Source organism: Mchenga conophoros, linkage group LG16, assembly GCF_057382185.1.
Source record: "Mchenga conophoros isolate Kocher_MC1m ecotype Shallow Benthic linkage group LG16, M_conophoros_male_GT1.1, whole genome shotgun sequence".
NCBI lineage: Eukaryota > Metazoa > Chordata > Actinopteri > Cichliformes > Cichlidae > Mchenga > Mchenga conophoros.
The window spans coordinates 1,581,831-1,595,076 of NC_140541.1; positions in this window are offsets into that span (position 1 = coordinate 1,581,831).

Consider the following 13,246-nt stretch of genomic DNA (forward strand, 5'->3'; position numbering starts at 1 on the left):
TTTTTCCTTTAATTTGTCCCATTGAAATTAATGGGAAACTTCAGCAATTCTGCTAAATTTTGCTTGTTTTTGAAACTTAACTACTTCCTCAAATTTTCACCTAGAACAACCATTCAAACTTTAAAATGTTCACAAATTATTGGGCTATTCATGTATGTTTCAGCTTTTTCAAATATTTTACCGTTTTACTTTTATGCCTCTTAAAGTTTTGAGTTGCAAAATTGTGATTTTTCACAAAATACATGCGTTGTTATGGTTGCTATGCTCTTGGCTTCCAGTGTGACACTGAAGCTTTTGCAGCCTTCTCTTCATGTCCGAACAACTGTTTGCTACTTGCTCAATTTTCACTCAACTTCCACAAATTATACATCAAAACGTAGGTATTTTTGCTGGCTTTCAGAAAATGTCACTATCATTGTTGTGGGATTTATAGAATTTTGGCAAATCTCCTCAGACCAACACAAGGTCTCAAAACTCTGCATAGAAAGTCAATGGAGAGCTTGTTCAAAATCATCGCTGGATTTCTGTAATGAGAGGCATATTCGAATCGTCATATCTCCTTAACGAAGCGACTTTAAGACATGAGGCTTGTCCCGGTATATCTTCAGACACTCCTGACGCTCACAATTCAAGAATTTCTTTCTCACCTATTACCGTTCTGAAATGAGTTGGACTTGTTTGAGGGTAGGAAATTCGTCCTTCGCTCAGATTTCTTCAGATTTCAAACTGTGGAAATGAACCACTTTTTTCTCTCGTCATAACTTTTTGTTGGATTTCCACAGAGACCTGAAAATTTCCATGACTGTTCACCAACGCCTGCTGTCTCTTACGGTGAAAGAATGATATCGATACTCCAAATAGATTTAGAGTTACAAAGAGTTGTTTGAGGGCAAGTCAAGGCAGTTTTTGCTTCGCTCTACTCAGTTGTGGTGCATTAGAAGTCAAATATCTTTAATAATTCATATTTTAATGATAAATTGTAAACACTGGAAGATTCCCCCATCTCTTCTGAACAAAACGGTGTAAGAATGACGGCTCTAGCCCCTACGGTTAGGAAATTATGGTCATTTGTTTGAGGGGAGTCATCACTATGAGAAATAGGCTGCAATAATCCTGTGCCTCTCTGTGCTGTGTGTGTAAAAAGGATGCACCTGTTTTGGCGGGAAAACGTAAACAGCCACTCTGATTGGTGGATTTAAATTCGGCAGCTCTCTCCCTCTGTGTGTGTGTGTGTGTGTGTGTGTGTGTGTGTGTGTGTGTGTTTAGTGGGAGAGAGAGGACCCTGCCCTTATTTGGCAGCATGTCATTGTAGGATTTAAATTGAATATAGTTAGACTGGTTGACTGGATTAGAGCCTGTGTTTGTGTGTCCCTCTGTGCATTTGTGTTTCAATATGCCTCCATATTTGTAATTTTGTAAGTTATTACTATTCTGCTAAATCATAGTATTTCTGGTACTTTTCGGTACTTGTGCTAAATACAGTATTTCTGCTAAATCATACTATTTCTGCTTTTCATAAGATTTGTGCATAATATAGTATTTCTGCTAAATTATAGTATTTATTCTTTTTATAAGATTTGTGCCTAACATAGTATTTCTGCTAAATTATAGTATTTCTGCTTTTTATACTATTTGTGCCTAATATAGTATTTCTGCTTTTTATAGGATTTGTGCCTAATATAGTATTTCTGCTTTTTATAGGATTTGTACCTAATATAGTATTTCTGCTTTTTATAGGATTTGTGCTAAAACATAGTATTTCTACTAAATGTAGTATTTATGCTTAATCATAGTATTTCCATATATTTCTGCCAGGTCCCCAGGCAGCCAATCCTCTGTGAGGACTGAGAGATTAGAATTTTCAAATCAGGGCCTGCACGGCTTCCCAGCCAATCATATATGTGTCCTGAGGCATTCAAATTTGCATATTGGGGCCTTCATGGCTTCTAAGCCAGCCAATCATATCAGGGCTGAGGAATTCAAATCCACAAATCAGGGCCTGCACGGCTTCCCAGCCAGCCAATCATATATGTGGCCTCAGCCATTCAAATTTGCATATTGGGGAATTCGTGGCTTCTAAGTCAATAAGTCATCCATGTCATATATCTCTAAAAATTCATATGTTAATGATAAATTGTAAACACTGGAAGATTCCCCCATCTCTTCTGAACAAAACGGTGTAAGAATGACCGTTCTAGCCCCTACGGTTAGGAAATTATGGTCATTTGTTTGTGGGGAGTCCTCACTATGAGAAATAGGCTGCAATAATCCTGTGCCTCTCTGTGCTGCGTGTGTAAAAAGATGCACCTGTTTTGGCGGGAAAACGTAAACAGCCACTCTGATTGGTGGATTTAAATTCGGCAGCTCTCTCCCTCTGTGTCTGTCTGTGTGTGTGTGTGTGTGTGTGTGTGTGTGTGTGTGTGTGTGTGTTTAGTGGGAGAGAGAGGACCCTGCCCTTATTTGGCAGCATGTCATTGTAGGATTTAAATTGAATATAGTTAGACTGGTTGACTGGATTAGGGCCTGTGTTTGTGTGTCCCTCTGTGCATTTCTGTTTCAATATGCCTCCATATTTGTAATTTTGTAAGTTATTACTATTCTGCTAAATCATAGTATTTCTGCTATTTTATAAGATTTGTGCAAAATATAGTATTTCTGATTAATTATAGTTTTTCTACTAAATCACAGTACAGTATTTCTGCTTTTTATAGGATTTGTGCTAAAACATAATATTTCTACTAAATGTAGTATTTATGCTTAATCATACTATTTCTGCTTTTTATAGGATTTGTGCCTGATATAGTATTTCTGCTTTTTATAGGATTTGTGCTTAATATAGTATTTCTGCTAAATTATAGTTTTTCTTCTTTTTATAGTATTTGTGCTAAAACATAGTATTTCTACTAAATGTAGTATTTATGCTTAATAATAGTATTTCTATATATTTCTGCCAGGTCCCCAGGCAGCCAATCCTCTGTGAGGACTGAGACATTCAAATTTTCAAATCAGGGCCTGCACAGTTTCCCAGCCAATCAAATAAGTGTCCTGAGGCATTCAAATTTGCATATTGGGGCCTTCGTGGCTTCTAAGCCAGCCAATCATATCTGAGGGCTGAGGAATTCAAATCCACAAATCAGGGCCTGCACGGCTTCCCAGCCAGCCAATCACATATGTGGTCTCAGGCATTCAAATTTGCATATTGGGGAATTCGTGGCTTCTAAGTCAACAAGTCATCCATGTCATATATCTCTAAAAATTCATATTTTAATATTAAATTGTCAACACTTGAAGATTCCCCCATCTCTTCTGAACAAAACGGTGTAAGAATGACCGTTCTAGCCCCTACGGTTAGGAAATTACGGTCATTTGTTTGAGGGGAGTCGTCACTATGAGAAATAGACTGCAAAAATCCTGTGTCTCTCTGTGCTGCTGCGTGTGTAAACAGATGCACCTGTTTTGGTGGGGAAAAGTGCACAGCCTCTCTGATTGGTGGATTCAAATTCAGCAGCTCCCAGGCTGACCTAGAAACTTACTTCTCTCTCCCTGTGCATTTTTTTGCTGATTTTTTCATTTAACAAGTATATTTGAGGGACCCTCAGCATGTTCAGCATTTTTTCAGCTGTCCATTTTGCTTTTCCAATTTTTCTGTTTAACTTATTACTATTGTGCTAAATAATACTATTTCTGCTATTTTATAAGATTTGTGCCTAATATAGTATTTCTGCTAAATTACAATATTTCTGCTTTTTATACTATTTGTGCTAAAACATAGTATTTCTACTAAATGTAGTATTTATGCTTAATCATACTATTTCTGCTTTTTATGGGATTTGTGCCTAATATAGTATTTCTGCTTTTTATAGGATTTTTGCTCAAACATAGTATTTCTACTAAATGTAGTGTTTATGCTTAATCATCCTATTTCTGCTTTTTATAGGATTTGTGCTTAATATAGTATTATGAGAAATAGACTGCAATAACCCTGTGTCTCTCTGTGTGCTGCAGGCACCAGTTTTGGCGGGAAAAAGTACACAGCCTCTCTGATTGGTGGATTCAAATTCAGCAGCTCCCAGGCTGACCTAGAAACTTACTTCTCTCTCCCTGTGTGTGTGTGTGTGTGTGTGTGTGTGTGTGTGTGTGTGTGTGTGTGTGTGTAACAGAGAGAGAGAGAGAGAGAGAGAGAGAGAGACCCACTTTAGGGCAGCATCTCATTGTTGGAAAAACATATAATATATTCAGATTGGTTGACTGGCATAGACCCTCTGTGTGTGTCCCTCTCTCTGCATTTCTGTATACATATTTGATTTTATGTGTAATTGTTGGCTGTTCCTTCTTGTTTTTTAATTTATTTTTATTTCTTTTTTTTTTTCACTTGAACAACAATTAGTTTTGAGGGAACTTAACCATGTTCTGTTTTTTTTTTCATCTTGTCATTTTACTTTTCCAATATTTCTACTTCAGTTATTGCTATTCTGCTCAATCATAGTATTTGTTCTAAATCATTGTTATTATGCTATATTGTAGTATTTCTGCTAAATATTTTATTTCTACTATATTATATTTTTCTTTCTAAATATAGCATTTCTGCTATATAATTGTATTTCTGCCAAATTATAATATTTGTGCTAAAACATAGTCTTAATTTAAAATTACAATATTCATAGTTCATCACAGTGTCTCTGGTAAATCACAATATTTCTGCTATGTTGTACTATTTTTCTAAATCATAGTGTTTCTGTAATGTTTAAGTATTTTTGGCTAAATATATTCTTTCTGTTATCTTATACTATTTCTCCTAAATTCTTGTATTTTTGAGAAGTTATGTTTCTGGTAAGTTACAATATTTCTGCTAAGTTCTGCTATGCTATTGTATTTCTGCCAAGTATTATGTTTACTCTAAGATATTGCAGTTCTGCTAAATTATTACATTTTAGCAAAGTTCCTTTGCTTCTGCAAAGTTTTTACAATTTCTGCAACTTTTCAGCTTTTTCAGCTACTTTTTGCATGCAGCTTCAGCTTTAAGCATCCACACTGCATTTTCGCAGGAAATGCAAATTTTTCTAGTTATTATTATTGTGTGGATGCTTTAAGCATCCACACTATTGAGTTCCTGTTTCTCTTTATTCTTTATTATTATTATTATTATTATTATTATTCAAGTTGCTCGTTTTTCGTCCTTTAACTACTTCCACAATTTTTGTGCTATTTTCACCGTTCAAATTTTAAACTATTCTGCTATTTCTGCTAATTTGCGCTATGATTTTTGCTATTTTTTGCTATTATACTTTTTAAAATATTCCACTTTTTTCCTTTAATTTGTCCCTTTGAAATGAATGGAAAACTTCCAAAATTCTGCTAAATTTTGCTTGTTTTTGAAACTTAACTACTTCCTCATACTTTCGCCTAGAAAAACCATTCAAACTTTAAAATGTTCACAAATTATTGGGCTATTCATGTATGATTCAGCTTTTTCAAATCTTTTACCGTTTTACTTTTATGCCTCTTAAAGTTTTCAGTTGCAAAATTGTGATTTTTCACAAAATACATGCGTTGTTATGGTTGCTATGCTCTTGGCTTCCAGTGTGACACTGAAGCTTTTGCAGCCTTCTCTTCATGTCCGAACAACTTCTTGCTACTTGCTCAATTTTCACTCAACTTCCACAAATTATACATCAAAACGTAGGTATTTTTGCTGGCTTTCAGAACATGTCACTATCATTGTTGTGGGATTTGTAGAATTTTGGCAAATCTCCTCAGACCAACACAAGGTCTCAAAACTCTCCATATAAAGTCAATGGAGAGCTTGTTCAAAATCACCGCTGCATTTCTGTAATGAGAGGCATATTCGAATCGTCATATCTCCTTAACGAAGCGACTTTAAGACATGAGGCTTGTCCCGGTATATCTTCAGACACTCCTGACGCTCACAATTCAAGAATTTCTTTCTCACCTATTACCGTTCTGAAATGAGTTGGACTTGTTTGAGGGTAGGAAATTCGTCCTTCGCTCAGATTTCTTCAGATTTCAAACTGTGGAAATGAACCACTTTTTTCTCTCGTCATAACTTTTTGTTGGATTTCCACAGAGACCTGAAAATTTCCATGACTGTTCACCAACGCCTGCTGTCTCTTACGGTGAAAGAATGATATCGATACTCCAAATAGATTTAGAGTTACAAAGAGTTGTTTGAGGGCAAGTCAAGGCAGTTTTTGCTTCGCTCTACTCAGTTGTGGTGCATTAGAAGTCAAATATCTTTAATAATTCATATTTTAATGATAAATTGTAAACACTGGAAGATTCCCCCATCTCTTCTGAACAAAACGGTGTAAGAATGACCGCTCTAGCCCCTACGGTTAGGAAATTATGGTCATTTGTTTGAGGGGAGTCCTCACTATGAGAAATAGGCTGCAATAATCCTGTGCCTCTCTGTGCTGCGTGTGTAAAAAGATGCACATGTTTTGGCGGGAAAACGTAAACAGCCACTCTGATTGGTGGATTTAAATTCGGCAGCTCTCTCCCTCTGTGTCTGTCTGTGTGTGTGTGTGTGTGTGTGTGTGTGTGTGTGTGTGTGTGTGTTTAGTGGGAGAGAGAGGACCCTGCCCTTATTTGGCAGCATGTCATTGTAGGATTTAAATTGAATATAGTTAAACTGGTTGACTGGATTAGAGCCTGTGTTTGTGTGTCCCCCTGTGCATTTGTGTTTCAATATGCCTCCATATTTGTAATTTTGTAAGTTATTACTATTCTGCTAAATCATAGTATTTCTGGTACTTTTCGGTACTTGTGCTACATACAGTATTTCTGCTAAATCATACTATTTCTGCTTTTCATAAGATTTGTGCCTAATATAGTATTTCTGCTAAATTATAGTATTTATTCTTTTTATAGGATTTGTGCCTAACATAATATTTCTGCTAAATTATAGTATTTCTGCTTTTTATACTATTTGTGCCTAATATAGTATTTCTGCTTTTTATAGGATTTGTGCCTAATATAGTATTTCTGCTTTTTATAGGATTTGTGCTTAATATAGTATTTCTGCTAAATTATAGTATTTCTGCTTTTTATAGTATTTGTGCTAAAACATAGTATTTCTACTAAATGTAGTATTTATGCTTAATCATAGTATTTCTATATATTTCTGCCAGGTCCCCAGGCAGCCAATCCTCTGTGAGGACTGAGACATTCAAATTTTCAAATCAGGGCCTGCACGGCTTCCCAGCCAATCATATATGTGTCCTGAGGCATTCAAATTTGCATATTGGGGCCTTCATGGCTTCTAAGCCAGCCAATCATATCTGAGGGCTGAGGAATTCAAATCCACAAATCAGGGCCTGCACAGCTTCCCAGCCAGCCAATCATGTATGTGGGCTCCAGGCATTCAAATTTGCATATTGGGGAATTCGTGGCTTCTAAGTCAACAAGTCATCCATGTCATATATCTCTAAAAATTCATATTTTAATGATAAATTGTCAACACTTGAAGATTCCCAATCACTTCTGAACAAAACGGTGTAAGAATGACCGTTCTAGCCTCTACGGTTAGGAAATTATGGTCATTGGTTTGAGGGGAGTCGTCACTATGAGAAATAGACTGCAATAATCCTGTGTCTCTCTGTGTGCTGCAGGCACCAGTTTTGGCGGGAAAAAGTACACAGCCTCTCTGATTGGTGGATTCAAATTCGGCTGCTCCCAGGCTGACCTAGAAACTTACTTCTCTCTCCCTGTGTGTGTGTGTGTGTGTGTGTGTGTGTGTGTGAGTTTGCTTGTGTCAAAATTGGGGACTTCTGTCAGCTCACACACCAGTCAATTGGGGACACCTCTACCTTTGGGGACCAAAACCACCGTCCCCAATTAGATTTACCTCTAACAACGTTCAGCATGCTCTAAAACATATTTTAATCCAAAAATCTCACCTGTCCCCAAAAGTGACATTTTTTAGATTTTTTGTGTATGTGTATGACATTGCCCCCAAAAATTTTTGCAATCTGTGTATAACTCTATGTTGCCCCTAGTGGAAGTGTGTGGAATTGCAAGAATTTCCAATGTCCCCAAAAGTGACATATCTTGGATTTTTTTGTGTGTGTATTACCTCTCCCTAACCCTTATATTATTATAGTGTAAGATTTCTTTTAATATATTGATCTTTTTTGAAAATCTTATTCAACATTCTTCTGTATGAATGGTTTTATATAAACAAACATTTGTTCTCTTGACTAAATAATAGAAATCAGTAGACTATTTAGTAGATTATATTTTTAAAGGGTGAAGAAGACACTAGAAAATACAAAAGAGTCATATTTCACGTAATTATGATATAAATAGTTTTAATATTTTTTAAAGAATTATTTGGCATGATGTGAAGCAGATGCATGAAATAATGGAGCACTTTAGGTTCATATTTGCTTTCTGAACTGCAGCTTGACATAAATTACTCTAAATTCTTGATACTTTTAGTGCAAAATATTTAAGATGTTTCTTGAATTACTGTTGGATGGTGCAGGGATCCAAAATTTGGTGAAACAGCTGAGCTAAATTTAAATTTCAATGTTAATACCTAAAAAGCATAAAAAGTCACAAGCATATGGCATAAAACTTAATTCTCACCAAAGTTTCTTTAAGAGCTGATCAAAAACTGTGTAAGACAATGGTCATTACATATGGATCATGCCAGAAAAAAAATTATATCCTGGATACAAGTGGGAAAGATTAGCTTCTGTAGCATGGTTGACTGGGTCTTAGAGATATGTGCAGAGCTTGACTCAAGTCAAGTTCAAAGTCAGCTTTATTGTGAAAACCCACATGTACAGATGATACACAGGAATTTTAAATTGTAATGCTCCCACGGTCTACAGTGTACAGTGAAAACCTTAAAGATAAAAACAAAACAAAAGTCCTATGTACAACATAATACAATGAACACTAGTGTCATACAATCAGAGTGCTTTCGGGAAAGAGTTTGTGTGCAAGTGGGGGTGGGGCAGTAAGTCAAAGGGCGATGTTTAGAGTTTTGTATGTCTGTCGGGTGGGGGGGCTCAGAGGAAAGAGATGAATGCAGGTCTGGAGTTCATGTGTGTGTGAGAGTGAAGAGGCACAGAGCAGGGACAGCCTAAAGATAGGGGAGGTGAGGTAAGACCTCTATGTCACCATAGGCCTTGATCGCAGCCATAGAGGTGTGTGCAAGCAGCAGCATGTAGAGCAGCTTTAAAGGTATGAAAAGTGATTAAAACTTTTTTAGTTTTTTATACCTATATCTTAAGGGTTCTGCTGACAAGTTTCAGCATTTTCTGTTTGAATGTAAGAAAGTTATTTAGTAATAACTGCTAATACTGGCTTGCTAGATGTGCCCTTGATGATTTGGGAAAAAAAAGATTCGAGCTAATTAGCCCGAAAAAGCTAGCCACATATAAGTTACACATTCAGAGCCGTCTTGGATTAAACATCAAGGGATGTTTGAATGAACCAAACATTCAATATTTTAGGGGATTTAATTTTTTTTATGCTTTTATGATTCTAAAATAATAAAGGATGTTTATTAGCATCCTTAAGTTTTTCATGTGCAAGCTAACAATGAGGATTATCTTGTTAATTAAGAGAGGCTAATGAAACGGAAAAAATAAATAAGCTTTATAAAGAGGAATATTATGCTATTTGTTTAATTTATTTATTTATTATTCTGAAACAAAGAAACATAAATAAACTGCAGGATTTTGAATGTCCCCATTTAGGTTAAAGTGGAGTGTATTTGTGTTAGAAACGTCCCCAAAAGTCATAAGAATATGGCATACTAGTGACTATAGTTGGATATAGTTTTGTATTTTTTTTTTTGATATCATGTCCCTATTTTCTGTATAAAACTATCCATGAAGTCAGAGAACAATTTATCAATGATTCCCACACTCAAGTAAGGGCTATGTTGTAAAATCCTTCATTATGTCTAAGATTTGAAAATATGGAACAAATACCAATCAGAATGAGGATTAAGATAAAGCAATCCATCCCCCACATCATTACACATACCTCAACATATGCATATGTTTAATAATCAGAGTTCATTGTATTTACCAGTTCCAGTTATTTACCAGTTATTGTATTTTTAAAAATAATGTCATGTCCCTTTTTCAGTATAACTCCATGCATGAAGTTCGAGAACAATTTATCAATGATCCCCACACTCAAGTAAGGGTTATGTTAAAAAAAAAGCCAACCCCTTCATTATGTCTAAGATTTAAAAATACAGAACAAATACCTTAATATATGCGTGTGTTTAATAATCAGAGTTCATTGTATTTACCAGTTCCCTAAGGAAAGTTTCCCATTGAATGTCCCCATTTAGGTTAAAGAGGAGTGTATTTGTGTTAGAAACATCCCCAAAAGTCATAAGTATATGGCATACCTATGACTATAGTCGAAAATGTTTTTGTATTGTTTTTTAAAAATAGTGTCATGTCCCTTTTTAAGTATAACTCCATACATGAAGTTCGAGAACAATTTATCAGTGATCACCACACTCAAGAGTTATGTTGTAAAATCCTTCATTATGTCAAAGATATGAAAATATGGAACAAATACCAATCAGAAGGAGGATTAAGATAAAGTAATCCATCCCCCAAATCATTACACATACCTCAACATATGCATATGTTGAGGTATGTGTAATGAGTTCGTTCAGAGTTCCGGAATGCACCAAGGTTCCGGAATGCACAAAGGTTCCGGAATGTTCAGAGTTCCGGAATGCACCAAGGTTCCGGAATGCACAAAGGTTCCGGAATGTTCGGAATTCCGGAATGTTCGGAATTCCGGAATGCACCAAGGTTCCGGAATGCACAAAGGTTCCGGAATGTTCGGAATTCCGGAATGTTCAGAGTTCCGGAATGTTAAGAGTTCCGGAATGCACCAAGGTTCCGGAATGTTCAGAGTTCCGGAATGCACCAAGGTTCCGGAATGTTCGGAATTCCGGAATGTTCAGAGTTCCGGAATGCACCAAGGTTCCGGAATGTTCGGAATTCCGGAATGTTCAGAGTTCCGGAATGCACCAAGGTTCCGGAATGTTCAGAGTTCCGGAATGTTCAGAGTTCCGGAATGCACCAAGGTTCCGGAATGTTCGGAATTCCGGAATGTACCAAGGTTCCGGAATGTTCAGAGTTCCGGAATGCACCATGGTTCCGGAATGTTCGGAATTCCGGAATGTTCAGAGTTCCGGAATGCACCAAGGTTCCGGAATGCACCAAGGTTCCGGAATGTTCGGAATTCCGGAATGTTCAGAGTTCCGGAATGCACCAAGGTTCCGGAATGCACCAAGGTTCCGGAATGTTCGGAGTTCCGGAATGCACCAAGGTTCCGGAATGTTCGGAATTCCGGAATGTTCAGAGTTCCGGAATGCACCAAGGTTCCGGAATGTTCGGAATTCCGGAATGTTCAGAGTTCCGGAATGCACCAAGGTTCCGGAATGTTCAGAGTTCCGGAATGTACCAAGGTTCTGGAATGTTCAGAGTACCGGAATGCACCATGGTTCCGGAATGTTCAGAGTTCCGGAATGTTCAGAGTTCCGGAATGCACCAAGGTTCCGGAATGCACCAAGGTTGCGGAATGTTCAGAGTTCCGGAATGTTCAGAGTTCCGGAATGCACCAAGGTTCCGGAATGTTCGGAATTCCGGAATGTTCAGAGTTCCGGAATGTTCGGAATTCCGGAATGTTCAGAGTTCCGGAATGTTAAGAGTTCCGGAATGCACCAAGGTTCCGGAATGTTCAGAGTTCCGGAATGCACCAAGGTTCCGGAATGCACAAAGGTTCCGGAATGTTCAGAGTTCCGGAATGTTCAGAGTTCCGGAATGCACCAAGGTTCCGGAATGTTCGGAATTCCGGAATGTTCAGAGTTCCGGAAAGCACCAAGGTTCCGGAATGTTAAGAGTTCCGGAATGCACCAAGGTTCCGGAATGTTCAGAGTTCCGGAATGCACCAAGGTTCCGGAATGCACCAAGGTTCCGGAATGTTCAGAGTTCCGGAATGCACCAAGGTTCCGGAATGTTCGGAATTCCGGAATGTTCAGAGTTCCGGAATGCACAAAGGTTCCGGAATGTTCGGAATTCCGGAATGTTCGGAATTCCGGAATGTACCAAGGTTCCGGAATGTTCGGAATTCCGGAATGCACAAAGGTTCCGGAATGTTTGGAATTCCGGAATGTTCGGAATTCCGGAATGTACCAAGGTTCCGGAATGTTCAGAGTTCCGGAATGCACCAAGGTTCCGGAATGTTCGGAATTCCGGAATGTTCAGAGTTCCGGAATGCACCAAGGTTCCGGAATGCACAAAGGTTCCGGAATGTTCAGAGTTCCGGAATGTTCAGAGTTCCGGAATGCACCAAGGTTCCGGAATGTTCGGAATTCCGGAATGTTCAGAGTTCCGGAATGTTCAGAGTTCCGGAATGCACCAAGGTTCCGGAATGTTCGGAATTCCGGAATGTTCAGAGTTCCGGAATGCACCAAGGTCCCGGAATGCACAAAGGTTCCGGAATGTTCAGAGTTCCGGAATGTTCAGAGTTCCGGAATGCACCAAGGTTCCGGAATGTTCGGAATTCCGGAATGCACCAAGGTTCCGGAATGCACCAAGGTTCCGGAATGTTCAGAGTTCCGGAATGCACCAAGGTTCCGGAATGTTCGGAATTCCGGAATGTACCAAGGTTCCGGAATGTTCGGAATTCCGGAATGTTCAGAGTTCCGGAATGCACCAAGGTTCCGGAATGCACAAAGGTTCCGGAATGTTCAGAGTTCCGGAATGTTCAGAGTTCCGGAATGTTCGGAATTCCGGAATGTTCAGAGTTCCGGAATGTTAAGAGTTCCGGAATGCACCAAGGTTCCGGAATGTTCAGAGTTCCGGAATGCACCAAGGTTCCGGAATGTTAAGAGTTCCGGAATGCACCAAGGTTCCGGAATGCACAAAGGTTCCGGAATGTTCAGAGTTCCGGAATGTTCAGAGTTCCGGAATGCACCAAGGTTCCGGAATGTTCAGAGTTCCGGAATGCACCAAGGTTCCGGAATGTTCGGAATACCGGAATGTTCAGAGTTCCGGAATGCACCAAGGTTCCGGAATGTTCGGAGTTCCGGAATGCACCAAGGTTCCGGAATGTTCGGAATTCCGGAATGTTCAGAGTTCCGGAATGCACCAAGGTTCCGGAATGTTCGGAATTCCGGAATGTTCAGAGTTCCGGAATGCACCAAGGTTCCGGAATGTTCAGAGTTCCGGAATGC